The sequence below is a fragment of the Leptosomus discolor genome, chromosome 19 (assembly GCF_034619465.1).
Source record: "Leptosomus discolor isolate bLepDis1 chromosome 19, bLepDis1.hap2, whole genome shotgun sequence".
Taxonomy (NCBI): Eukaryota; Metazoa; Chordata; class Aves; order Leptosomiformes; family Leptosomidae; genus Leptosomus; species Leptosomus discolor.
The window spans coordinates 1,163,918-1,190,606 of NC_141409.1; positions in this window are offsets into that span (position 1 = coordinate 1,163,918).

Here is a 26,689-nt window from a genome sequence, read left to right on the forward strand (position 1 = left end):
CCTCTTCAGAGCTCCTTGTCCCTGGGTGCTTGTTCTTGCCTGTGGCCCCTGTTCCTGATGGGCTCCAGGTGTGGCCAGTGGGGCTAATAACAGGGCCGGCCCTCCTGTGGGCTATAAAGGGGCTGCCTGAGGGAGCTGATAAAGGGGAACTGGTTGAGGAGGTAGCTGGAGGTACCTCCAGAATGGAATGGCTGGTCCCTGTGGTAAGGAAGGATCCCCCTGAGCTGTCCATGATGGAGCAGACCACCAGCACACGTTGCTGGCAGCTTGGTGCCTGCATCGGCTGTGTGTGTGAGCCGCTGGCCAGCCTGGCGGTGGAGGGGAGTTGAGAGAAAAGTGTTGGGGTGCTGAAGATCTGAGCTGGTGCCAGGAGCTGGGGTGAGTCACACGTTCTCCTGTGTGTGTCCCAGTCCACCTCTGCTGCCCTGCCTGCCGCTCCTTCTGCTGCCTGGGAAAGGGCTGCCCAGGGATGGGGAGGGCCAGCAATGGCTTTCTGTCCTGGCCCCTTTGCTGTGGGAGCCTGATGGACAGCCTAACACCTTCCTGACTGCACTGGGGCTTCCCCTCAAGCCAGGGGGAGAGGCAGGGCTGGAAGAAAGTGGAGGCTGAGATGGGGTGCGAAGTCAGGGAAAATGTGGAAGTCAAGATGGGGGTGGAAATGGTGTCACTTTTTACATTGTCTTTGTAAGGCTCCCTCTTTTTGTCTTCCTGACCCTATGTGTTAGTTCTTGCCTCTGTTTCTTTTCCCCTATTGCTTTACAATATTCCGCTGTCCCTTGTCTTGTCCCTGCTTTGTGGTCCTGCTGGTCCCTTTGGCCTCTCTCTCCTGCTCCTCCTCGCTCTTATGTATTCCTCCATCTCTCCCTGGGTTTTTTGCTCAGTGTCCCAGTACTCCTCTCTCTATGCTACTGTCCTGCTCCCTGTCCCTCTCCTGTTTGCAGCATCCCGTTTACTGGCTGCCTGTCCCCCACCTCTTCTCTACCTTCCTCCTGCTTTTTCCCTTCTCTCCTGCTGCGTTTGTTGTGTTTGCACATCGAGCCTTGTAGCCAGCTAAGTGCCAGGATTTGTTCTGGGCAGAGGTGAGTAAACTTTTCCTGCCTCCTCTGTGCCCCTGGATGGTATTCAAGCCCCTGGGTGCAGAGCTCGTGGCTGTGGGCAGGTGCCGGGGAGGGGGCCATGTGCTGTGGGGCTTTGCCCAGGCCCCTGTTCCTGATGGGCTCCAGCTGGGGCAGGTGTGGCCAGTGAGGCTAATGATGGGGCTGGCCCTACTTTGGGCTATGAAGGGGGCTGCCTGGGCATGCCTGCCTGCAGGAGCTGGCTGAGGAGTCAAACCAAGGGGCTTCCACAGGCAACTGTCTCCAGCTGGTCCCTGTGGCAAGGAATGATCCCTCCCACCCATCCACAACAGAGAATGCCACCATAACACAGCACCAGGACCTTGGCGCCTCTGTTGGCTGCACACGTGTGAGCTGCTGCATGTCCAGGAAACCTCGTGAGAGAAGTGCATTGAGTCACCCACCGCCTGCTCCTAAGGTCAGGCAGCTGGCACTGTGGAGGAGGAAGGGGCAGAGACAGAGAGAAAAGCCTCGGGGCGGTGAAGGTCTGCCGTTGTCACCAGGAGCCACGTGTCCCCTCGTGTGTGTCCAGGGCCATCCCTGCCCTGGTTCTCTGGATCTCTGCCTGCCTCCTTGCCTGTCCCTGCCTCTGTCTGCCTTTCAGGCTGTCTAGTTCCCCAAAGCTTTTTGCTCTTTTGCTAGCATTGCCCTGTAAAGTGTCACCTTCTACCTTTCCTTTCTATGTCGTTTCCTTTCTGGCACCCCACCAGCTCTGATTTCATTCTTCCTCATTGCTTGTGAAACTGGCATTTCTAGGTCCCCTCTCTCCGTGTCTCAGTTTACCCAGTTGCCTATGATTGTGGGAAGGGTGGTGGTTGGGGCCTGGGGTAGATGAGCCCTGAGCTCTCCCAGGAAGCTCCTTCTTACGTGTGAAGCAAGAACTCTGGGACTAGGCAGGGTCCAGCAGCACCCACAGTAGAAAGTGCCCTGGGATGAAGCTTGGGGTTTTTTTTTTTCTTGTTTTTATGTCAGCAGTTTCCTAGGGGGTGTTCAGGGGTGACAGGAGGGTTTTAAAACACACAGCCTTTTTTTTAACTGATAGTTTTGGTGCTGTTTTGTTCTAGGTGCACTGGATTTTCCCGGAATTCTGAACTTCCTGCAGGATGGCAACTTGTTTTTTGTGAGGAGTGTTTGTGACCGCATTTCCCTTCCTAGGACTTGAAGGTGAGACTATCGAGCAGCCGTGAGGATGCGCCCCACGTCTGCACCTGTCTATGCCCCCCCGTACCCCTGTCTCCGCCTTCAGGTGGGGTTTTTCCCATGCCACCCCCAACTCGGTGGCCTTGCTAAGGGTGGGTGTGCCTGGCCCCAAATCCACCCGGCGCCTCCCCCCCCGCCGTGAGCGTGCCTTGCTGCTGTTCTTCGGCACTGGCCACTGTAGGCGTGCCCTGCTTGCCCCCCCCCCCCCGACCCCCCCCCCCCGTGTGCCTTTTCTGCCCCGGCACCGCCCCCCCCCCCGTGGGCGTGCCCTGCTTCCCCGCGCCCCGCCCCGGCACCGTTCCCCCCGTGGGAGTGCCTTGCTGCTTTGCACCTCGCCCCAGCACCGCCCCCCCCCCATGGCCTCGCCGACAGTGGCTGTGCCCTGCCCGGCCCCCACCCCCTCCCCTTCCCGGGTTTGCCTTTGTTATTCTGCACCCCACCCCAGCACCGCCCCCCCCGGGCGTGACTTTTTTGCCCCATGCCCCACCCTCCTGTTGGCGTGCCTTGCTGCCCCCCCCCCCCCCCGGCCCCGCCCCCCCCTTGTGTCCCATCCCCACCACTTGCCCGGGGGCGGGGCCTGGGGTATATGAGCCTCGGCCTCTGCTCAGGGAGCTCATTCTGCTCTGGGGCTGCTGGCGCTGGCAGCTCCAGACCCAGCTGCCTCTGCGGGCATGGGGCTTCGGGCGCGGACAGGAGCGCAGGCGGCTGCGGCAGGGAAGAGCTGCGGCCGGGGACACCAGGCCACCCCTGTACTCCTCAGGCCCCCATCGGCTCCAGCCCCTCAGCGAGGACCAGATGTGCTCCTGGGCCTGGCCAGGCCCTGCCGGGACGCGTTCCACCCCGTCGGGCCCCCTGCCACCAGCTACGCCGAGCGCTGCTGCCTCTGCCCGGCCCCGGGGGCGCCGGGGCCAGAGGTTGTCGTCCCCAAGTGGGGTCACAGCATCTTTGGGGGGGGGTCGATGGCACCGACGCCGAGCCATCCTGCAGCCTGGCTTTGCACCGCAGGCATCTCCGTAAGCTGTCCGAGTTCCTCCCTCCCCTTCGTGTGCCCCTCAGTCCCCTCCATTTCCCATCCAGGCACCAGAATCAATCTGCGTGACAAGTGGCCTTCTCAGAACCACAGGCCTTCAAAGGGCCTTCTCTCACCTGCCTAGTCCTCTCAGAAGGACACGGGCGTTGCTCTGTGTGGACTCATTTGTCTTTCCTGGCACCTCTCCTGAGGTGCCTTGTCACTTGTTTTGGTTCGAGTCGCTTCAGTGTTACTTAAGGTGCTTGGTACAGTTCCTGATGCTGTGGGGTTCTTTTCCCCGACGGTTTTTCCTTGGTTTTGGTTTTTGGTTTGGGTTCGGTTTGGTTTCAACCCTATCCTGGGGTTTTCTGTCCTTTGGGACTTATTTCTGTTGAGGGAGGCAGATGGAGAAAAGTAGGAGTCTCAGTGTCTTACAACTGCTGGTGATCTACAATATTCCCTTTGCAACCAGAGAGCTCTGAGAGGAGGATTCTTGCAGGCTGTCATTCGGCTTTGTCATTCGGTCCCGTCCAGAATGTAGCGCTGGTACAAGTTCTGCAACAGACAGGAACGGGTCTAGCCTTGTTACGCGGGCTTTCTTTTTCCTTGCAGGTCGGACTTGAGACTTGCAATGGCCTTTTCCTTCGCTAAAAAAACACGCCCCGGACTCGCCGCAGACTCGGCAGCGTCGCGGATTTCGCCGGACCGCGCCGCTGGCAGAGCCGGCGGCCGACGGGGTCGCGGGCGCTCGGCACTGCGTCGGCCGGAGGCTCCCGTTGGCGCAGCAGCGACGGTCGGGGGCGGCGCAGCTGGACAGCCGGAGGTTTGGTGTCGCGGCGTATCTGCTGTGCGCGGGTTCGCTTCCCCGGGATTTTGGGCTGCTCTGGAAAAACGGGTGGTGGAGCCGGAGAGAAGAGCGGGCGGTGGCTACAGGCCGAGTCGCCGCTCGGGGAGGTTGCGCTCCGCGGAGCTTCAAGCTTTGGAGACGGAGTGCAAAACCGTCGAGCGTCCCAAGTGGACCGCGGCAGGCGTCCTGGCTCCGGTCGCGTCGAGGCGCTCCGGTGGTTTTTCCTGGGGAATTCCAAAGTGGTCAGTTTCTATTAGTTTAATTTTTACCGCTCGTTTACGTCAAAACGTTTAAAATAAAAATGTCCGTCACAGTAACCAGAATAGTCTTTGGGAGCAAATACTGCCCGTCGTCCGCTCTAGCTATTGCTTCCCGCTTTGCAGACAGTACTTACTCCCCATTGATGTAATCAAAGGGCAAGCAGCAGAATATCAACAACAGAGCACTAACTGGAAGTAATAGCTGTAGCGAAACAACTCTAACAGGAAAAGAAAAAAATCACGCGTCCTAGTTAATCCACTTCGTGGTAAAGTCACAAAATATTAGAGCGCGCCTAAAGAGAAGAAATATTACCTAGGGTTGAGTAATGACTAAATTTAGTGGCAGATGTTACTTAATGAACCGGGCAGTAATGATTCCCGGTCCGTACTGCAATTCAAAAAATGAATAGTTTAGAGACCCTCTTGAAGTGATAAAGACAGAAAACTAATTGGGAGTCGTTAACAGCTCCATTTAAACATAACCACTGCTAAACCAATTGAACTGGAAACTAATTGGGAGGCTCTAACGCTTAAACGATCACACCGCTGTAAGCAAGCTGGGAGGCAACAGTGACTCCTGCTTAGAACCAAAAGAGTAATCGAAGCTTTAGATTTTTAGATAAAGAGAAATAAAAAAAGGAATCGTTCAATAACGGCTCCGTTTAAACGTAGGTACTAAAAGAATTCCCGGGCGGTGGTGAACTAACATAACGCTAAAAGATTTAGATTTAAAATAAAAGGAAAATTAGAAAACCAACAGGGAGTCACGACTGCCAAAATTTAAACATAGCCGTTGGGGGGGGGAGGAGGGGACGGGTACCAATTCCTTCCAAGTAGAGCTAAAAGAAAAAACCGACGCCCATTAAATCCGACGAACAAAAACTTAGATTTCATTTTAGAAACAGATCGAATGCTAACTGGGCATCATGAATGCCCGTTTAACAATACTAGCCATCTTAAACTGATGCATTAAAGATACCCCCGCAGCACCATCAGATGAAAATTTTCTCCTTGGGAAGCAGAAATAGAATACCAATTGGGAGCAGTTTAGGGTAACGGTCGTCGTGAACGTACCCCTAATTTGAGTCCTAATTCACAATCCGAAACCGTGATTTCCAACGGTAATGAACCTTTTCCTCTTGTGTCAGTCGGGTGCCTGCGCTTTGCTCCTGCTCCCTTCAGCAGCGGTACACGGAGTGCTCGCTGGCTGTGAGCCGTTCGTTCAGCGGCTTTTTGTACCAGTCAACTCTTCAATCGGGCCATTTAAATAACAGACTATTCTCTCAAATTCCAGCTCAAACGCGTGGCACGAATTAACGGCGCCCGAGGACCACGCCATTTACTAGTGCCGCCCCGGAGCTGAGCCTGCTTATTGTGAGGCTCTTCTCGCAAGAGCCCCTCACGCACGCCCGCAGGTCCCGTCACCGGTGCTCCGCGCCGGCCTAACCGCGGACCGGCAGGGCGGGCGGAGAAACTGCCCGGAAGCCGTGGAGAGCGAGACGGATTTGAGAGCGAGACGGATTCAACAGCGATTCCTGCCGAAACACGCAAGGAACGCAGCTCTGCACGGCGGGGCGGCGGCCTGTCCCCTCCTGCCCGCGCGGCCCCATCCCCGCCGTGGGCAGCCTCAGCCTTCAGAAGATGGCGGCGCCATACCCCCCCCCCCCGCCCCCCTCCAAGCACCGGCCGCAGCTCCGGAGAGAAACGACGCGGATGCGGCCCCGAGACAGCGGCGCCGCCACCGCGGCCGCCGTCGGCACTCGTTTCGCGGGGGACTCACCGGCTCCTCCGGGGCTCCGGCAGGCTCCCGCCGCTTCCCCGCGGTCCTCCATGATGCCGGAAGTGCCCCTCAGTCCTCCGAACTTGCGCTCTATGGGCCCGCAGTCCTCCAGGATGCCCAAGTGCCGGTTCGGTGCGGGGGGCCCTGGAGTAGATGAGCCCCGGGCTCTGCCCAGGGAGCTCCTTCTGGGCGAGGCGAGAGCTGTGGGACTGGGCAGGGTCCAGCGGCACCCACAGGAGAGAGCGCCCTGGCTGGGATGCAGCTTGGGTTTTGGGGTTTTTTTGGTTTGTTTTTTTTTTTTTTACGTCAGCAGTTTCCTAGGGGGTGTTCAGGGGTGACAGGAGGGTTTTAAAACACACAGCCTTTTTTTTAACTGATAGTTTTGGTGCTGTTTTGTTCTAGGTGCACTGGATTTTCCCGGAATTCTGAACTTCCTGCAGGATGGCAACTTGTTTTTTGCGAGGAGTGTTTGTGACCGCATTTCCCTTCCTCGGACTTGAAGGTGAGAATATCGAGCAGCCGTTAGGATGCGCACGTCTGCACCTGTCTATGCCCCCCCATACCCCTGTCTCTGCCTTCAGGTGGGGTTTTTCCCATGCCACCCCCAACTCGGTGGCCTTGCTAAGGGTGGGTGTGCCTGGCCCCAAATCCACCCGGCGCCTCCCCCCCGCCGTGAGCGTGCCTTGCTGCTGTTCTTCGGCACTGGCCACTGTAGGCGTGCCCTGCTTGCCCCCCCCCCCCGACCCCCCCCCCCCGGTGTGCCTTTTCTGCCCCGGCACCACCCCCCCCGTGGGCGTGCCCTGCTTCCCCGCGCCCCGCCCCGGCACTGATCCCCCCCCCGGTGGGTGTGCCTTGCTTTTCCGCGCCCCGCCCCGTCACTGCCCCCCCGTGGGCGTGCCCTGCTTCCCCGCGCCCCGCCCCGGCACCGCTCCCCCCGTGGGAGTGCCTTGCTGCTTTGCACCTCGCCCCAGCACCGCCCCCCCCATGGCCTCGCCGACAGTGGCCGTGCCCTGCCCGGCCCCCACCCCCTTCCCCTTCCCGGGTTTGCCTTTGTTATTCTGCACCCCACCCCAGCACCGCCCCCCCCCCGGGCGTGACTTTTTTGCCCCATGCCCCACCCTCCCGTTGGCGTGCCTTGCTGCCCACCCCCCCCCCCTCACCGGCACCGCCCCCCCTTGTGTCCCATCCCCACCACTTGCCCGGGGGCGGGGCCTGGGGTATATGAGCCTCGGCCTCTGCTCAGGGAGCTCATTCTGCTCTGGGGCTGCTGGCGCTGGCAGCTCCAGACCCAGCTGCCTCTGCGGGCATGGGGCTTCGGGCGCGGACAGGAGCGCAGGCGGCTGCGGCAGGGAAGAGCTGCGGCCGGGGACACCAGGCCACCCCTGTACTCCTCAGGCCCCTATCGGCTCCAGCCCCTCAGCGAGGACCAGATGTGCTCCTGGGCCTGGCCAGGCCCTGCCGGGACGCGTTCCCCCCCGTCGGGCCCCCTGCCACCAGCTACGCCCAGCGCTGCTGCCTCTGCCCGGCCCCGGGGGCGCCGGGGCCAGAGGTTGTCGTCCCCAAGTGGGGTCACAGCATCTTTTGGGGGGGGTCGATGGCACCGACGCCGAGCCATCCTGCAGCCCGGCTTTGCACCGCAGGCATCTCCGTAAGCTGTCCGAGTTCCTCCCTCCCCTTCGTGCGCCCCTCAGTCCCCTCCATTTCCCATCCAGGCACCAGAATCAATCTGCGTGACAAGCGGCCTTCTCAGAACCACAGGCCTTCAAAGGGCCTTCTCTCACCTGCCTAGTCCTCTCAGAAGGACACGGGCGTTGCTCTGTGTGGACTCATTTGTCTTTCCTGGCACCTCTCCTGAGGTGCTTTGTCACTTGTTTTGGTTCGAGTCGCTTCAGTGTTACTTAAGGTGCTTGGTACAGTTCCTGATGCTTTGGGGTTCTTTTCCCCGACGGTTTTTCCTTGGTTTTGGTTTTTGGTTTGGGTTCCGTTTGATTTCAACCCGATCCTGGGGTTTTCTGTCCTTTGGGACTTATTTCTGTTGAGGGAGGCAGATGGAGAAAAGTAGGAGTCTCAGTGTCTTACAACTGCTGGTGATCTACAATATTCCCTTTGCAACCAGAGAGCTCTGAGAGGAGGATTCTTGCAGGCTGTCATTCGGCTTTGTCATTCGGTCCCGTCCAGAATGTAGCGCTGGTACAAGTTCTGCAACAGACAGGAACGGGTCTAGCCTTGTTACGCGGGCTTTCTTTTTCCTTTCAGGTCGGACTTGAGACTTGCAATGGCCTTTTCCTTCGCTAAAAAAACACGCCCCGGACTCGCCGCAGACTCGGCAGCGTCGCGGATTTCGCCGGACCGCGCCGCTGGCAGAGCCGGCGGCCGACGGGGTCGCGGGCGCTCGGCACTGCGTCGGCCGGAGGCTCCCGTTGGCGCAGCAGCGACGGTCGGGGGCGGCGCAGCTGGACAGCCGGAGGTTTGGTGTCGCGGCGTATCTGCTGTGCGCGGGTTCGCTTCCCCGGGATTTTGGGCTGCTCTGGAAAAACGGGTGGCGGAGCCGGAGAGAAGAGCGGGCGGTGGCTACAGGCCGAGTCGCCGCTCGGGGAGGTTGCGCTCCGCGGAGCTTCAAGCTTTGGAGACGGAGTGCAAAACCGTCGAGCGTCCCAAGTGGACCGCGGCAGGCGTCCTGGCTCCGGTCGCGTCGAGGCGCTCCGGTGGTTTTTCCTGGGGAATTCCAAAGTGGTCAGTTTCTATTAGTTTAATTTTTACCGCTCGTTTACGTCAAAACGTTTAAAATAAAAATGTCCGTCACAGTAACCAGAATAGTCTTTGGGAGCAAATACTGCCCGTCGTCCGCTCTAGCTATTGCTTCCCGCTTTGCAGACAGTACTTACTCCCCATTGATGTAATCAAAGGGCAAGCAGCAGAATATCAACAACAGAGCACTAACTGGAAGTAATAGCTGTAGCGAAACAACTCTAACAGGAAAAGAAAAAAATCACGCGTCCTAGTTAATCCACTTCGTGGTAAAGTCACAAAATATTAGAGCGCGCCTAAAGAGAAGAAATATTACCTAGGGTTGAGTAATGACTAAATTTAGTGGCAGATGTTACTTAATGAACCGGGCAGTAATGATTCCCGGTCCGTATTGCAATTCAAAAAATGAATAGTTTAGAGACCCTCTTGAAGTGATAAAGACAGAAAACTAATTGGGAGTCGTTAACAGCTCCATTTAAACATAACCACTGCTAAACCAATTGAACTGGAAACTAATTGGGAGGCTCTAACGCTTAAACGATCACACCGCTGTAAGCAAGCTGGGAGGCAACAGTGACTCCTGCTTAGAACCAAAAGAGTAATCGAAGCTTTAGATCTTTAGATAAAGAGAAATAAAAAAAGGAATCGTTCAATAACGGCTACGTTTAAACGTAGGTACTAAAAGAATTCCCGGGCGGTGGTGAACTAACATAACGCTAAAAGATTTAGATTTAAAATAAAAGGAAGATTAGAAAACCAACAGGGAGTCACGACTGCCAAAATTTAAACATAGCCGTTGGGGGGGGAGGAGGGGACGGGTACCAATTCCTTCCAAGTAGAGCTAAAAGAAAAAACCGACGCCCATTAAATCCGACGAACAAAAACTTAGATTTCATTTTAGAAACAGATCGAACGCTAACTGGGCATCATGAATGCCCGTTTAACAATACTAGCCATCTTAAACTGATGCATTAAAGATACCCCTGCAGCACCATCAGGTGAAAATTTTCTCCTTGGGAAGCAGAAATAGAATACCAATTGGGAGCAGTTTAGGGTAACGGTCGTCGTGAGCGTACCCCTAATTCGAGTCCTAATTCACAATCCGAAACCGTGATTTCCAACGGTAATGAACCTTTTCCTCTTGTGTCAGTCGGGTGCCTGCGCTTTGCTCCTGCTCCCTTCAGCAGCGGTACACGGAGCGCTCGCCGGCTGTGAGCCGTTCGTTCACCGGCTTTTTGTACCAGTCAACTCTTCAATCGGGCCGTTTAAATAACAGACTATTCTCTCAAATTCCAGCTCAAACGCGTGGCACGAATTAACGGCGCCCGAGGACCACGCCATTTACTAGTGCCGCCCCGGAGCTGAGCCTGCTTATTGTGAGGCTCTTCTCGCAAGAGCCCCTCACGCACGCACGCCCGCACGCCCGCACGCCCGCAGGTCCCGTCACCGGTGCTCCGCGCCGGCCTAACCGCGGACCGGCAGGGCGGGCGGAGAAACTGCCCGGAAGCCGTGGAGAGCGAGACGGATTCGAGAGCGAGACGGATTCAACAGCGATTCCTGCCGAAACACGCAAGGAACGCAGCTCTGCACGGCGGGGCGGCGGCCTGTCCCCTCCTGGCCGCGCGGCCCCATCCCCGCCGCGGGCAGCCTTAGCCTTCAGAAGATGGCGGCGCCATACCCCCCCCCCCCCCCCCGCCCCCCTCCAAGCACCGGCCGCAGCTCCGGAGAGAAACGACGCGGATGCGGCCCCGAGACAGCGGCGCCGCCACCGCGGCCGCCGTCGGCACTCGTTTCGCGGGGGACTCACCGGCTCCTCCGGGGCTCCGGCAGGCTCCCACCGCTTCCCCGCGGTCCTCCATGATGCCGGAAGTGCCCCTCAGTCCTCCGAACTTGCGCTCTATGGGCCCGCAGTCCTCCAGGATGCCCAAGTGCCGGTTCGGTGCGGGGGGCCCTGGAGTAGATGAGCCCCGGGCTCTGCCCAGGGAGCTCCTTCTGGGCGAGGCGAGAGCTGTGGGACTGGGCAGGGTCCAGCGGCACCCACAGGAGAGAGTGCCCTGGGCTGCAGCTTGGGTTTTGGTGGGGTTTTTTTGGTTTGTTTTTTTTTTTTTTTTTTACGTCGGCAGTTTCCTACGGGGTGTTCAGGGGTGACAGGAGGGTTTTAAAACACACAGCCTTTTTTTAACTGATAGTTTTGGTGCTGTTTTGTTCTAGGTGCACTGGATTCTCCCAGAATTCTGAACTTCCTGCAGGATGGCAACTTGTTTTTTGCGAGGAGTGTTTGTGACCGCATTTCCCTTCCTCGGACTTGAAGGTGAGAATATCGAGCAGCCGTGAGGATGCGCACCACGTCCGCACCTGTCTATGCCCCCCCATCCCTCCGTCCGTGGCTGCAGGTGGGATTTTTCCCATGCCACCCCCAACTCGGTGGCCTTGCCAAGGGTGGGTGTGCCTGGCCCTACTTCTCGTGTCCCTGCCTCCAATGGGTGTGCTTTGCCTGCTTTGTGTTCCCTCTTTATGGGTGTGCATAGCTCACACTGTTGTCCTCGCCCTGTGCTTCTGCCTTGCACCTGCCTCCCATGGGCATGCATTGTCCCCCCCTTGTCTCTGCTCCATGCAGCTGCCTTGCCCCCACCTCTCCAAGTATTGCTGCTCCAGGTTTACAGCACGAATAAACTGTTAGCATTCCGAACTTTGCTCTGGCACTTCCTTGGGCCCCAAATCCCTAAGACTACCGCAAAATGCCATCACCAGTAGATGTCAGGGGGAATGAGGGGCACCCAGCAGGGACACCCTGAAGTCTCATGGTTTCCATCAGGCTTTCCCAAGGGCAGAGGTGGGTGGGAGAGTGGAAAAGCAGCATTACTTTTTACGTTTTCTTCCTACATCTCCCTCTTCTGAGCTCCTTGTCCCTGGGTGTTTGTTCTTGCCTGTGGCCCCTGTTCCTGATGGGCTCCAGGTGTGGCCAGTGGGGCTAATGGCATGACTGGCCCTGCTGTGGACTATAAAGGGGCTGCCTGAGGGAGCTGGTAAAGGGGAACTGGCTGAGGAGGAGCTGGAGGTGCCTCCAGCATGGAATGGCTGGTCCCTGTGGTGAAGAAGGGTTCCTCTGAGCTGTCCGTGATGGAGCAGACCACCAGCATGTGTTGCCAAGAGCTTGGTGCCTGCATCGGCTGTGTGTGAGCCGCTGGCCAGCCTGGCAGTGGAGGGGAGTTGAGAGAAAAGTGTTGGGGCACTGAAGGTCTGAGCCGGTGCTGGGAGCTGGGGTGAGTCACATGTTCTCCCATGCACATCCTGGTCCATCTCTGCTGCCCTGCCTGTCGCTCCTTCCGCTGCCTGGGAAAGGGCTGCCCAGGGATGGGGAGGGCCAACGATGGCTTTCTGTCCTGGCCACTTTGCTGTGGAAGCCTGCCAGGCACCCTGCTGCCATTCCGATGGCACTGGGGCTTCCCCTCAAGCCAGGGGGAGGTGGCAGGGCTGGAAGAAAGTGGAGGCTGAGATGGGGTGCGAAGTCAGGGAAAATGTGGAAATCAAGAGTGGGTGGAAATGGTGTCACTTTTTACATTGTCTTTGTAAGGCTCCCTCTTTTTGTCTTCCTGACCCTATGTGTTAGTTCTTGCCTCTGTTTCTTTTCCCCTATTGCTTTACAATATTTGCCTGTCCCTCGTCTTGTCCTTGCCTTGTGGTCCTGCTGGTGCCTTTGGACTCTTTCTCCTGCTCCTCCTCTCTCTTATGTATTCCTCCACCTCTCCCTGGGTTTTTTGCTCAGTGTCCCAGTACTCCTCTCTCTATGCTACTGTCCTGCTCCCTGTCCCTCCCCTGTTTGCAGCATCCCGTTTACTGGCTGCCTGTCCCCCACCTCTTCTCTATCTTCCTCCTGTTTTTTCCCTTCTCTCCTGCTGTCCTGCTGCGTTTGAGCACTGAGCCTTGTAGCCAGCTCAGTGCCAGGATTTGTTCTGGGCAGAGGTGAGTAAACTTTTCCTGCCTCCTCTGTGCCCCTGGATGGTATTCAAGCCCCTGGGTGCAGAGCTCATGGCTGTGAGCAGGTGCCAGGGAGGGGGCCATGTGCTGTGGGGATTTGGCCAGGCCCCTGTTCCTGACGGGCTCCAGCTGGGGCAGGTGTGGCCAGTGAGGCTAATGATGGGGCTGGCCCTGCTTTGGGCTAGGAAGGGGGCTGCCTGGGCATGCCTGCCTGCAGGAGGTGGCTGAGGAGTCAAACCAAGGGGCTTCCACAGGCAGCTGTCTCTAGCCGGTCCCTGTGGCAAGGAAGGATCCCTCCCAGCCGTCCCCAACAGAGCACGCCACCAGCACACGACACCAGGACCCTGGCGGCTCTGTTGGCCACACGTGTGAGCTGCTGCATGTCCAGGAAACCTCGTGAGAGAAGTGCATTGAGTCACGCACCGCTTACTCCTAAGGTCAGGCAGCTGGCACTGTGGAGGAGGAAGGGGCAGAAGCAGAGAGAAAAGCCTCGGGGCGGTGAAGGTCTGCCGTTGGCACCAGGAGCCACGTGTCCCCTCGTGTGTGTCCGGGCCCATCCCTGCCCTGGTTCTGCAGGTCTCTGCCTGCCTCCTTGCCTGTCCCTGCTTCTGTCTGCCTTTCAGGCTGTCTAGTTCCCCAAAGCTTTTTGCTCTTCTGCTAGCATTGCCCTGTAAAGTATCACCTTCTACTTTTCCTTTCTATGTCTCTTCCTTTCTGGCACCCCACCAGCTCTGATTTCATTCTTCCTCGTTGCTTGTGACAATGGCATTTCTAGGTCTCCCTCTCTCGGTGTCTCCGTTTATTCAGTTCCCTGTGATTGTGGGAAGGGTGGTGGTCGGGGTCTGGGTCTCTGCTCAGGGAGCTCATTCTGCTCTGAGGTTGCTGTGGTGTGGGTGCTCTGTTGGTGCTATCAGCGGTGGCAGTTTGGGAGCTGGCTGGGCTGTGTGGGTATTGCGGTTTGGACACGGAGAGAAGCAGAAGCATCTGAGGTAAGAGTTGTGGGACTGGGCAAGGTCCAGCAGCACATAGAGAGTGCCATTGGATGCCGGTTTGTTGGTTTTGATGTCAGCAATTTTATACTGAGTGTTCAGGGGTGGCAAGATACTTTAAAAACACAGAATTTTTTTTAACTGAATTTTTTTTGTTCTAGCTGCACTGGATTTTCCTGGAACTCTGGACTTCATGCAGGATGTAACCTTGTTTTTTTCCCTAGTTTGGCTGACAGCTTTTCCCTTAATAGGACTGAAGGTGAGATTATTAGGTATTAGAATGTGCAACATGTATGCACCTGTATATGCCACTCCCTATCCACCTGTCCATGCCTCATTCAGAAGATGGCGGCGCCATACCCCCCCCCCCCCCCCCCCCCCCTCCAAGCACCGTCCGCAGCTCCGGAGAGAAATGACGCGGATGCGGCCCCGAGACGGCGGTGCCGCCACCGCGGCCGCCGTCGGCACTCGTTTCGCGGGGGACTCACCGGCTCCTCCAGGGCTCCGGCAGGCTCCCGCCGCTTCCCCGCGGTCCTCCATGATGCCGGAAGTGCCCCTCAGTCCTCCGAACTTGCGCTCTATGGGCCCGCAGTCCTCCAGGATGCCCAAGTGCCGGTTCGGTGCGGGGGGCCCTGGAGTAGATGAGCCCCGGGCTCTGCCCAGGGAGCTCCTTCTGGGCAAGGCGAGAGCTGTGGGACTGGGCAGGGTCCAGCGGCATCCACAGGAGAGAGCGCCCTGGGATGCAGCTTGGGTTTTGGGTGTGTTTTTTTTTTTTTGTTTTTTTTTTTTTTTTTTTTTTACGTCGGCAGTTTCCTAGGGGGTGTTCAGGGGTGACAGGAGGGTTTTAAAACACATAGCCTTTTTTTTAACTGATAGTTTTGGTGCTGTTTTGTTCTAGGTGCACTGGTTTTTCCCGGAATTCTGAACTTCCTGCAGGATGGCAACTTGGTTTTTGTGAGGAGTGTTTGTGACCGCATTTCCCTTCCTGGGACTTGAAGGTGAGACTATCGAGCAGCCGTGAGGATGCGCACCACGTCTGCACCTGTCTATGCCCCCCCATCCCTCCGTCTTGCGGCTATACGTCGGGTCATCTTCTGAGCTATACGTCGGGACGTCTGTTGGTCTCTACGTCGGAACGTATGTTGGTTTCTACGTCTGGCTTGACGTTAATTTCAGCTCTACTTCGGAATGTCTTTTGGGATATACGTCGGGACGTGTGTTGGGCTCTATGTCGGGACATGTCTCGGGCTCTACGTCAGGACGTCTTTTAGGCTCTACGTCCGGCTGTAGCTCACTTTTGGCTCTACGTCGGAACGTCTGTTGGTCTCTACTTCGATATGTCTGGCTTGAGCTCGCTTTCGGCTCTATGTCGGGACGTATGTTGAGTTCTACAACTGGACATGTGTTGGGCTCTGCGTCGGGACGTCTGTTAGGCTCTATGTCGGGACATCTCTTGGGCTCTACGTCGGGACATCTGTTGGGATCAACGTCGGGACGTTTGTTGGGTTGTAGGTCGGGAAGTCTGGCTTGAGCTTGCTTTCGCCTCTAAGTCGGGACGTCTGTTGGGCTCTACATCTGGTTTAGCTTACTTTCAGCTCTGCGTCGGGACGTGCGTTGGGCTCTGCGTCTGTAGTTAGCTTACTTTCAGCTCTGCGTCGGGACGTGCGTTGGGCTCTGCGTCGGGACGTGCGTTGGGCTCTGCGTCGGGACGTGCGTTGGGCTCTGCGTCGGGACGTGCGTTGGGCTCTGCGTCGGGACGTGCGTTGGGCTCTGCGTCGGGACGTGCGTTGGGCTCTGCGTCGGGACGTGCGTTGGGCTCTGCGTCGGGACGTGCGTTGGGCTCTGCGTCGGGACGTGCGTTGGGCTCTGCGTCGGGACGTGCGTTGGGCTCTGCGTCGGGACGTGCGTTGGGCTCTGCGTCGGGACGTGCGTTGGGCTCTGCGTCGGGACGTGCGTTGGGCTCTGCGTCGGGACGTGCGTTGGGCTCTGCGTCGGGACGTGCGTTGGGCTCTGCGTCGGGACGTGCGTTGGGCTCTGCGTCGGGACGTGCGTTGGGCTCTGCGTCGGGACGTGCGTTGGGCTCTACGTCTGTAGTTAGCTAACTTTCAGCTCTACGTCGGGACGTGCGTTGGGCTCTACGTCGGGACGTGCGTTGGGCTCTACGTCGGGACGTGCGTTGGGCTCTACGTCGGGACGTGCGTTGGGCTCTACGTCGGGACGTGCGTTGGGCTCTACGTCGGGACGTGCGTTGGGCTCTACGTCTGTAGTTAGCTAACTTTCAGCTCTACGTCGGGACGTGCGTTGGGCTCTACGTCGGGACGTGCGTTGGGCTCTACGTCGGGACGTGCGTTGGGCTCTACGTCGGGACGTGCGTTGGGCTCTACGTCGGGACGTGCGTTGGGCTCTACGTCGGGACGTGCGTTGGGCTCTACGTCGGGACGTGCGTTGGGCTCTACGTCGGGACGTGCGTTGGGCTCTACGTCGGGACGTGCGTTGGGCTCTACGTCGGGATTTAGCTTACTTTCAGCTCTACGTCGGGACGTGCGTTGGCCTCTAAGTCGGGACGTGCGTTGGCCTCTAAGTCGGGACGTGCGTTGGCCTCTAAGTCGGGACGTGCGTTGGCCTCTAAGTCGGGACGTGCGTTGGCCTCTACGTCGGGATTTAACTTACTTTCAGCTCTACGTCGGGACGTGCGTTGGGCGCTACGTCGGGACGTGCGTTGGGCTCTACGTCGGGACGTGCGTTGGGCTCTACGTCTGTAGTTAGCTAACTTTCAGCTCTACGTCGGGACGTGCGTTGGGCGCTACGTCGGGACGTGCGTTGGGCTCTACGTCGGGACGTGCGTTGGGCTCTACGTCGGGACGTGCGTTGGGCTCTACGTCGGGACGTGCGTTGGGCTCTACGTCGGGACGTGCGTTGGGCTCTACGTCGGGACGTGCGTTGGGCTCTACGTCGGGACGTGCGTTGGGCTCTACGTCGGGACGTGCGTTGGGCTCTTTGTCGGGATTTAGCTTACTTTCAGCTCTACGTCGGGACGTGCGTTGGCCTCTAGGTCGGGACGTGCGTTGGCCTCTAGGTCGGGACGTGCGTTGGCCTCTAGGTCGGGACGTGCGTTGGCCTCTAGGTCGGGACGTGCGTTGGCCTCTAGGTCGGGACGTGCGTTGGCCTCTACGTCGGGATTTAGCTTACTTTGAGCTCTACGTTGGGACGTGCGTTGGGCGCTATGTCGGGACGTGCGTTGGGCGCAACGTCGGGATTTAGCTTAATTTCAGCTCTACGTCGGGACGTGCGGTGGGCTCTACGTTGGGACGTGCGGTGGGCTCTACATCGGGACGTGCGGTGGGCTCTACGTCGGGATGTGCGTTGGGCTCTACGTCGGGATTTAGCTTACTTTCAGCTCTACGTCGGGACGTGCGTTGGCCTCTACGTCGGGACGTGCGTTGGGTTCTACGTCGGGATTTAGCTTACTTTCAGCTCTACGTCGGGACGTGCGTTGGCCTCTACGTCGGGACGTGCGTTGTCCTCTACGTCGGGATTTAGCTTACTTTCAGCTCTACGTCGGGATGTGTGTTGGGCTCTACTTCGGGATTTAGCTTACTTTCAGCTCTACGTCGGGACGTGCGTTGGGCTCTACGTCGGGACCTGCGTTGGGTTCTACGTCTGTAGTTAGCTAACTTTCAGCTCTACGTCGGGACGTGCGTTGGGCTCTACGTCGGGACGTGCGTTGGGCTCTACGTCGGGACGTGCGTTGGGCTCTACGTCGGGACGTGCGTTGGGCTCTACGTCGGGATTTAGCTTACTTTCAGCTCTACGTCGGGACGTGCGTTGGCCTGTACGTCGGGACGTGTGTTGTCCTCTACGTCGGGACGTGCGTTGGCCTCTAAGTCAGGACGTGCGTTGGCCTCTAAGTCAGGACGTGCGTTGGCCTCTAAGTCAGGACGTGCGTTGGCCTCTACGTCGGGATTTAACTTACTTTCAGCTCTACGTCGGGACGTGCGTTGGGCGCTACGTCGGGACGTGCGTTGGCCTCTACGTCGGGTCGTGCGTTGGGCTCTACGTCGGGACGTGCGTTGGGCTCTACGTCTGTAGTTAGCTAACTTACTGCTCTACGTCGGGACGTGCGTTTGGCTCTACGTCTGTAGTTAGCTAACTTTCAGCTCTACGTCGGGATGTGCGTTGGGCGCTACGTCGGGATGTGCGTTGGGCTCTACGTCGGGACGTGCGTTGGGCTCTATGTCGGGACGTGCGTTGGGCTCCACGTCGGGATTTAGCTTACTTTAAGCTCTACGTCGGGACGTGCGTTGGCCTTTACTTCGGGACGTGCGTTGGCCTCTACGTCGGGACGTGCGTTGGCATCTACGTCGGGATTTAGCTTACTTTCAGCTCTACGTCGGGACGTGCGTTGGGCTCTACGTCGGGACGTGCGTTGAGCTCTACGTCGGGACACGCATTGGGCTCTACGTCGGGGCGCGCGTTGGGCTCTACGTCTGTAGTTAGCTAACTTTCAGCTCTACGTCGGGACGCGCGTTGGGCTCTTCGTCTGTAGTTAGCTAACTTTCAGCTCTACGTCGGGACGTGCGTTGGGCTCTACGTCTGTAGTTAGCTAACTTTCAGCTCTACGTCGGGACGTGCGTTGGGCTCTACGTCGGGACGTGCGTTGGGCTCTACGTCGGGACGTGCGTTGGGCTCTACGTCGGGATTTAGCTTAATTTCAGCTCTACGTCGGGACGTGCGCTGGCCTCTACGTCGGGACGTGCGCTGGCCTCTACGTCGGGACGTGCGCTGGCCTCTACGTCGGGACGTGCGCTGGCCTCTACGTCGGGACGTGCGCTGGCCTCTACGTCGGGACGTGCGTTGGCCTCTACGTCGGGATTTAGCTTACTTTCAGCTCTACGTCGGGACGTGCGTTGGCCTGTACGTCGGGACGTGCGTTGGCCTCTACGTCTGTAGTTAGCTAACTTTCAGCTCTACGTCGGGACGTGCGTTGGGCTCTACGTCGGGATTTAGCTTACTTTCAGCTCTACGTCGGGACGTGCGTTGGGCTCTACGTCGGGACGTGCGTTGGGCTCTACGTCGGGACGTGCGTTGGGCTCTACGTCGGGACGTGCGTTGGGCTCTACGTCGGGATTTAGCTAACTTTCAGCTCTACGTCGGGACGTGCGTTGGGCTCTACGTCGGGACGTGCGTTGGGCTCTACGTCGGGATTTAGCTTACTTTCAGCTCTACGTTGGGACGTGCGTTGGCCTCTACGTCGGGATTTAGCTTACTTTCAGCTCTACGTCGGGACGTGCGTTGGGCTCTACGTCGGGACGTGCGTTGGGCTCTACGTCGGGACGTGCGTTGGGCTCTACGTCTGTTGTTAGCTAACTTTCAGCTCTACGTCGGGACGTGCGTTGGGCTCTACGTCTGTAGTTAGCTAACTTTCAGCTCTACGTCGGGACGTGCGTTGGGCTCTACGTCGGGACGTGCGTTGGGCTCTACGTCGGGACGTGCGTTGGGCTCTACGTCGGGACGTGCGTTGGGCTCTACGTCGGGACGTGCGTTGGGCTCTACGTCGGGACGTGCGTTGGGCTCTACGTCGGGATTTAACTTACTTTCAGCTCTACGTCGGGACGTGCGTTGGCCTCTATGTCGGGACGTGCGTTGTCCTCTATGTCGGGACGTGCGTTGTCCTCTATGTCGGGACGTGCGTTGGCCTCTAAGTCGGGACGTGCGTTGGCCTCTGCATCGGGACGTGCGTTGGCCTCTACATCGGGATTTAGCTTACTTTCAGCTCTACGTCGGGACGTGCGTTGGGCTCTACGTCGGGACGTGCGTTGGGCTCTACGTCGGGACGTGCGTTGGGCTCTACGTCGGGATTTAGCTTACTTTCAGCTCTACGTCGGGACGTGCGTTGGCCTCTACGTCGGGACGTGCGTTGGCCTCTACGACGGGATTTAGCTTACTTTCAGCTCTACGTCGGGACGTGCGTTGGCCTCTACGTCGGGACGTGCGTTTGCCTCTACGTCGGGATTTATCTTACTTTCAGCTCTACGTCGGGACGTGTGTTGGGCTCTACGTCGGGATTTAGCTTACTTTTAGCTCTACGTCGGGACGTGCGTTGGGCTCTACGTCGGGACGTGCGTTGGGCTCTACGTCTGTAGTTAGCTAACTTTCAGCTCTACGTCGGGACGTGCGTTGGGCTCTACGTCGGGACGTGCGTTGGGCTCTACGTCGGGACGTGCGTTGGGCTCTACGTCGGGACGTGCGTTGGGCTCTACGTCGGGATTTAGCTTACTTTCAGCTCTACGTCGGGACGTGCGTTGGCCTCTAAGTCGGGACGTGCGTTGGCCTCTAAGTCGGGACGTGCGTTGGCCTCTAAGTCGGGACGTGCGTTGGCCTCTAAGTCGGGACGTGCGTTGGCCTCTAAGTCGGGACGTGCGTTGGCCTCTAAGTCGGGACGTGCGTTGGCCTCTAAGTCGGGACGTGCGTTGGCCTCTAAGTCGGGACGTGCGTTGGCCTCTACGTCGGGACGTGCGTTGGCCTCTACGTCGGGATTTAACTTACTTTCAGCTCTACGTCGGGACGTGCGTTGGGCGCTACGTCGGGACGTGCGTTGGGCTCTACGTCGGGACGTGCGTTGGGCTCTACGTCTGTAGTTAGCTAACTTTCAGCTCTACGTCGGGACGTGCGTTGGGCGCTACGTCGGGACGTGCGTTGGGCTCTACGTCGGGACGTGCGTTGGGCTCTACGTCGGGACGTGCGTTGGGCTCTACGTCGGGACGTGCGTTGGGCTCTACGTCGGGACGTGCGTTGGGCTCTTTGTCGGGATTTAGCTTACTTTCAGCTCTACGTCGGGACGTGCGTTGGCCTCTACGTCGGGACTTGCGTTGGCCTCTAGGTCGGGACGTGCGTTGGCCTCTACGTCGGGACGTGCGTTGGCCTCTACGTCGGGATTTAGCTTACTTTCAGCTCTACGTTGGGACGTGCGTTGGGCGCTATGTCGGGACGTGCGTTGGGCGCAACGTCGGGATTTAGCTTACTTTCAGCTCTACGTCGGGACGCGCGTTGGCCTCTAAGTCGGGACGTGCGTTGGCCTCTAAGTCGGGACGTGCGTTGGCCTCTAAGTCGGGACGTGCGTTGGCCTCTAAGTCGGGACGTGCGTTGGCCTCTACGTCGGGACGTGCGTTGGCCTCTACGTCGGGATTTAACTTACTTTCAGCTCTACGTCGGGACGTGCGTTGGGCGCTACGTCGGGACGTGCGTTGGGCTCTACGTCGGGACGTGCGTTGGGCTCTACGTCTGTAGTTAGCTAACTTTCAGCTCTACGTCGGGACGTGCGTTGGGCGCTACGTCGGGACGTGCGTTGGGCTCTACGTCGGGACGTGCGTTGGGCTCTACGTCGGGACGTGCGTTGGGCTCTACGTCGGGACGTGCGTTGGGCTCTACGTCGGGACGTGCGTTGGGCTCTTTGTCGGGATTTAGCTTACTTTCAGCTCTACGTCGGGACGTGCGTTGGCCTCTACGTCGGGACTTGCGTTGGCCTCTAGGTCGGGACGTGCGTTGGCCTCTACGTCGGGACGTGCGTTGGCCTCTACGTCGGGATTTAGCTTACTTTCAGCTCTACGTTGGGACGTGCGTTGGGCGCTATGTCGGGACGTGCGTTGGGCGCAACGTCGGGATTTAGCTTAATTTCAGCTCTACGTCGGGACGTGCGGTGGGCTCTACGTCGGGACGTGCGGTGGGCTCTACATCGGGACGTGCGGTGGGCTCTACGTCGGGATGTGCGTTGGGCTCTACGTCGGGATTTAGCTTACTTTCAGCTCTACGTCGGGACGTGCGTTGGCCTCTACGTCGGGACGTGCGTTGGGTTCTACGTCGGGATTTAGCTTACTTTCAGCTCTACGTCGGGACGTGCGTTGGCCTCTACGTCGGGACGTGCGTTGGGTTCTACGTCGGGATTTAGCTTACTTTCAGCTCTACGTCGGGACGTGCGTTGGCCTCTACGTCGGGACGTGCGTTGTCCTCTACGTCGGGATTTAGCTTACTTTCAGCTCTACGTCGGGATGTGTGTTGGGCTCTACTTCGGGATTTAGCTTACTTTCAGCTCTACGTCGGGACGTGCGTTGGGCTCTACGTCGGGACCTGCGTTGGGTTCTACGTCTGTAGTTAGCTAACTTTCAGCTCTACGTCGGGACGTGCGTTGGGCTCTACGTCGGGACCTGCGTTGGGTTCTACGTCTGTAGTTAGCTAACTTTCAGCTCTACGTCGGGACGTGCGTTGGGCTCTACGTCGGGACGTGCGTTGGGCTCTACGTCGGGACGTGCGTTGGGCTCTACGTCGGGATTTAGCTTACTTTCAGCTCTACGTCGGGACGTGCGTTGGCCTGTACGTCGGGACGTGCGTTGTCCTCTACGTCGGGACGTGCGTTGGCCTCTACGTCGGGACGTGCGTTGGCCTCTAAGTCAGGACGTGCGTTGGCCTCTAAGTCAGGACGTGCGTTGGCCTCTACGTCGGGATTTAACTTACTTTCAGCTCTACGTCGGGACGTGCGTTGGGCGCTACGTCGGGACGTGCGTTGGCCTCTACGTCGGGACGTGCGTTGGCCTCTACGTCGGGTCGTGCGTTGGGCTCTACGTCGGGACGTGCGTTGGGCTCTACGTCTGTAGTTAGCTAACTTACTGCTCTACGTCGGGACGTGCGTTGGGCTCTACGTCTGTAGTTAGCTAACTTTCAGCTCTACGTCGGGATGTGCGTTGGGCGCTACGTCGGGATGTGCGTTGGGCGCTACGTCGGGATGTGCGTTGGGCTCTATGTCGGGACGTGCGTTGGGCTCCACGTCGGGATTTAGCTTACTTTAAGCTCTACGTCGGGACGTGCGTTGGCCTCTACGTCGGGACGTGCGTTGGCCTCTACGTCGGGACGTGCGTTGGCCTCTACGTCGGGATTTAGCTTACTTTCAGCTCTACGTCGGGACGTGCGTTGGGCTCTACGTCGGGACGTGCGTTGAGCTCTACGTCGGGACACGCATTGGGCTCTACGTCGGGGCGCGCGTTGGGCTCTACGTCGGGATTTAGCTAACTTTCAGCTCTACGTCGGGACGCGCGTTGGGCTCTTCGTCTGTAGTTAGCTAACTTTCAGCTCTACGTCGGGACGTGCGTTGGGCTCTACGTCTGTAGTTAGCTAACTTTCAGCTCTACGTCGGGACGTGCGTTGGGCTCTACGTCGGGACGTGCGTTGGGCTCTACGTCGGGACGTGCGTTGGGCTCTACGTCGGGATTTAGCTTAATTTCAGCTCTACGTCGGGACGTGCGCTGGCCTCTACGTCGGGACGTGCGCTGGCCTCTACGTCGGGACGTGCGTTGGGCTCTACGTCGGGACGTGCGTTGGGCTCTACGTCGGGACGTGCGTTGGGCTCTACGTCGGGACGTGCGTTGGGCTCTACGTCGGGACGTGCGTTGGGCTCTACGTCGGGACGTGCGTTGGGCTCTACGTCGGGACATTCGTTGGGCTCTACGTCTGGATTTAGCTTACTTTCAGCTCTACGTCGGGACGTGCGTTGGCCTCTACGTCGGGACGTGCGTTGGCCTCTACGTCGGGACGTGCGTTGGCCTCTACGTCGGGATTTAGCTTACTTTCAGCTCTACGTCGGGACGTGCGTTGGGCTCTACGTCGGGACGTGCGTTGGACTCTACGTCGGTACGTGCGTTGGCCTCTACGTCGGGATTTAGCTTACTTTCAGCTCTACGTCGGGACGTGCGTTGGGCTCTACGTCGGGACGTGCGTTGGCCTCTACGTCGGGATTTAGCTTACTTTCAGCTCTACGTCGGGACGTGCGTTGGCCTCTACGTCGGGATTTAGCTTACTTTCAGCTCTACGTCGGGACGTGCGTTGGCCTCTACGTCGGGACGTGCGTTGGCCTCTACGTCGGCATTTAGCTTACTTTCAGCTCTACGTCGGGACGTGCGTTGGGCTCTACGTCTGGAAGTGTGTTGGGCTCTACGTCGGGATTTAGCTTACTTTAAGCTCTACGTCGGGACGTGCGTTGGGCTCTACGTCGGGACGTGCGCTGGCCTCTACGTCGGGACGTGCGCTGGCCTCTACGTCGGGACGTGCGCTGGCCTTAACGTCGGGACATGCTTTGGGCTCTACGTCGGGACGTGCGTTGGGCTCTACGTCGGGATTTAGCTTACTTTCAGCTCTACGTCGGGACGTGCGTTGGGCTCTACGTCGGGAAGTGCGTTGGGCTCTACGTCGGGACGTGCGCTGGCCTCTACGTCGGGATTTAGCTTACTTTCAGCTCTACGTCGGGACGTGCGTTGGGCGCTACGTCGGGACGTGCGTTGGGCGCTACGTCGGGACGTGCGTTGGGCGCTACGTCGGGACGTGTGTTGGGCGCTACTTCGGGACGTGCGTTGGGCGCTACGTCGGGATTTAGCTTACTTTCAGCTCTACGTCGGGACGTGCGTTGGCCTCTACGTCGGGACGTGCGTTGGGCTCTACGTCGGGATTTAGCTTACTTTCAGCTCTATGTCGGGATGTGCGTTGGCCTCTACGTCGGGACGTGCGTTGGCCTCTACGTCGGGATTTAGCTTACTTTCAGCTCTACGTCGGGACGTGCGTTGGGCTCTACGTCGGGACGTGCGTTGGGCGCTACGTCGGGATTTAACTTACTTTCAGCTCTACGTCGGGACGTGCGTTGGGCTCTACGTCGGGACGTGCGTTGGGCTCTACGTCGGGATTTAGCTTGCTTTCAGCTCTACGTCGGGACGTGCGTTGGGCTCTACGTCGGGACGTGCGTTGGGCTCTATGTCGGGACGTGCGTTGGGCTCTACGTCGGGACGTGCGTTGGGCTCTACGTCGGGACGTGCGTTGGGCTCTACGTCGGGACGTGCGTTGGGCTCTACGTCGGGACGTGCGTTGGGCTCTACGTCGGTATTTAGCTTACTTTCAGCTCTACGTCGGGACGTGCGTTGGCCTCTACGTCGGGACGTGCGTTGGCCTCTACGTCGGGATTTAGCTTACTTTCAGCTCTACGTCGGGACGTGCGTTGGGCTCTACGTCGGGACGTGCGTTGGGCTCTACGTCGGGACGTGCGTTGGGCGCTACGTCGGGATTTAACTTACTTTCAGCTCTACGTCGGGACGTGGTTTGGGCTCTACGTCGGGACGTGCGTTGGGCTCTACGTCGGGATTTAGCTTACTTTCAGCTCTACGTCGGGACGTGCGTTGGCCTCTACTTCGGGACGTGCGTTGGCCTCTACGTCGGGACGTGCGTTGGCCTCTACGTCGGGATTTAGCTTACTTTCAGCTCTACGTCGGGACGTGCGTTGGGCGCTACGTCGGGACGTGCGTTGGGCGCTACGTCGGGACGTGCGTTGGGCGCTACGTCGGGACGTGCGTTGGGCGCTACGTCGGGACGTGCGTTGGGCGCTACGTCGGGACGTGCGTTGGGCGCTACGTCGGGATTTAGCTTACTTTCAGCTCTACGTCGGGACGTGCGTTGGGCTCTACGTCGGGACGTGCGTTGGGCTCTACGTCGGGACGTGCGTTGGGCTCTACGTCGGGACGTGCGTTGGGCTCTACGTCGGGACGTGCGTTGGGCTCTACGTCGGGATTTAGCTTACTTTCAGCTCTATGTCGGGATGTGCGTTGGCCTCTACGTCGGGACGTGCGTTGGCCTCTACGTCGGGATTTAGCTTACTTTCAGCTCTACGTCGGGACGTGCGTTGGGCTCTACGTCGGGACGTGCGTTGGGCGCTACGTCGGGATTTAACTTACTTTCAGCTCTACGTCGGGACGTGCGTTGGCCTCTACGTCGGGATTTAGCTTACTTTCAGCTCTACGTCGGGACGTACGTTGGGCTCTACGTCGGGACGTGCGTTGGGCTCTACGTCGGGATTTAGCTTACTTTCAGCTCTACGTCGGGACGTGCGTTGGCCTCTACGTCGGGACGTGCGTTGGCCTCTACGTCGGGACGTGCGTTGGCCTCTACGTCGGGATTTAGCTTACTTTCAGCTCTACGTCGGGACGTGCGTTGGCCTGTACGTTGGGACGACGTTGGCCTCTACGTCGGGATTTAGCTTACTTTCAGCTCTACGTCGGGACGTGCGTTGGGCTCTACGTCTGGAAGTGTGTTGGGCTCTACGTCGGGATTTAGCTTACTTTCAGCTCTACGTCGGGACGTGCGTTGGGCGCTACGTCGGGACGTGCGTTGGGCGCTACGTCGGGACGTGCGTTGGGCGCTACGTCGGGACGTGCGTTGGGCGCTACGTCGGGACGTGCGTTGGGCGCTACGTCGGGACGTGCGTTGGGCGCTACGTCGGGATTTAGCTTACTTTCAGCTCTACGTCGGGACGTGCGTTGGGCTCTACGTCGGGACGTGCGTTGGGCTCTACGTCGGGACGTGCGTTGGACTCTACGTCGGGACGTGCGTTGGGCTCTACGTCGGGATTTAGCTTACTTTCAGCTCTACGTCGGGACGTGCGTTGGCCTCTACGTCGGGACGTGCGTTGGCCTCTACGTCGGGATTTAGCTTACTTTCAGCTCTACGTCGGGACGTGCGTTGGCCTCTACGTCGGGACGTGCGTTGGGTGCTACGTCGGGATTTAACTTACTTTCAGCTCTACGTCGGGACATGCGTTGGGCTCTACGTCGGGATGTGCGTTGGTCTCTACGTCTGTAGTTAGCTAACTTTCAGCTCTACGTAGGGACGTGCGTTGGGCTCTATTCGGGACGTGCGTTTGGCTCTACGTCGGGACGTGCGTTGGGCTCTACGTCGGGAC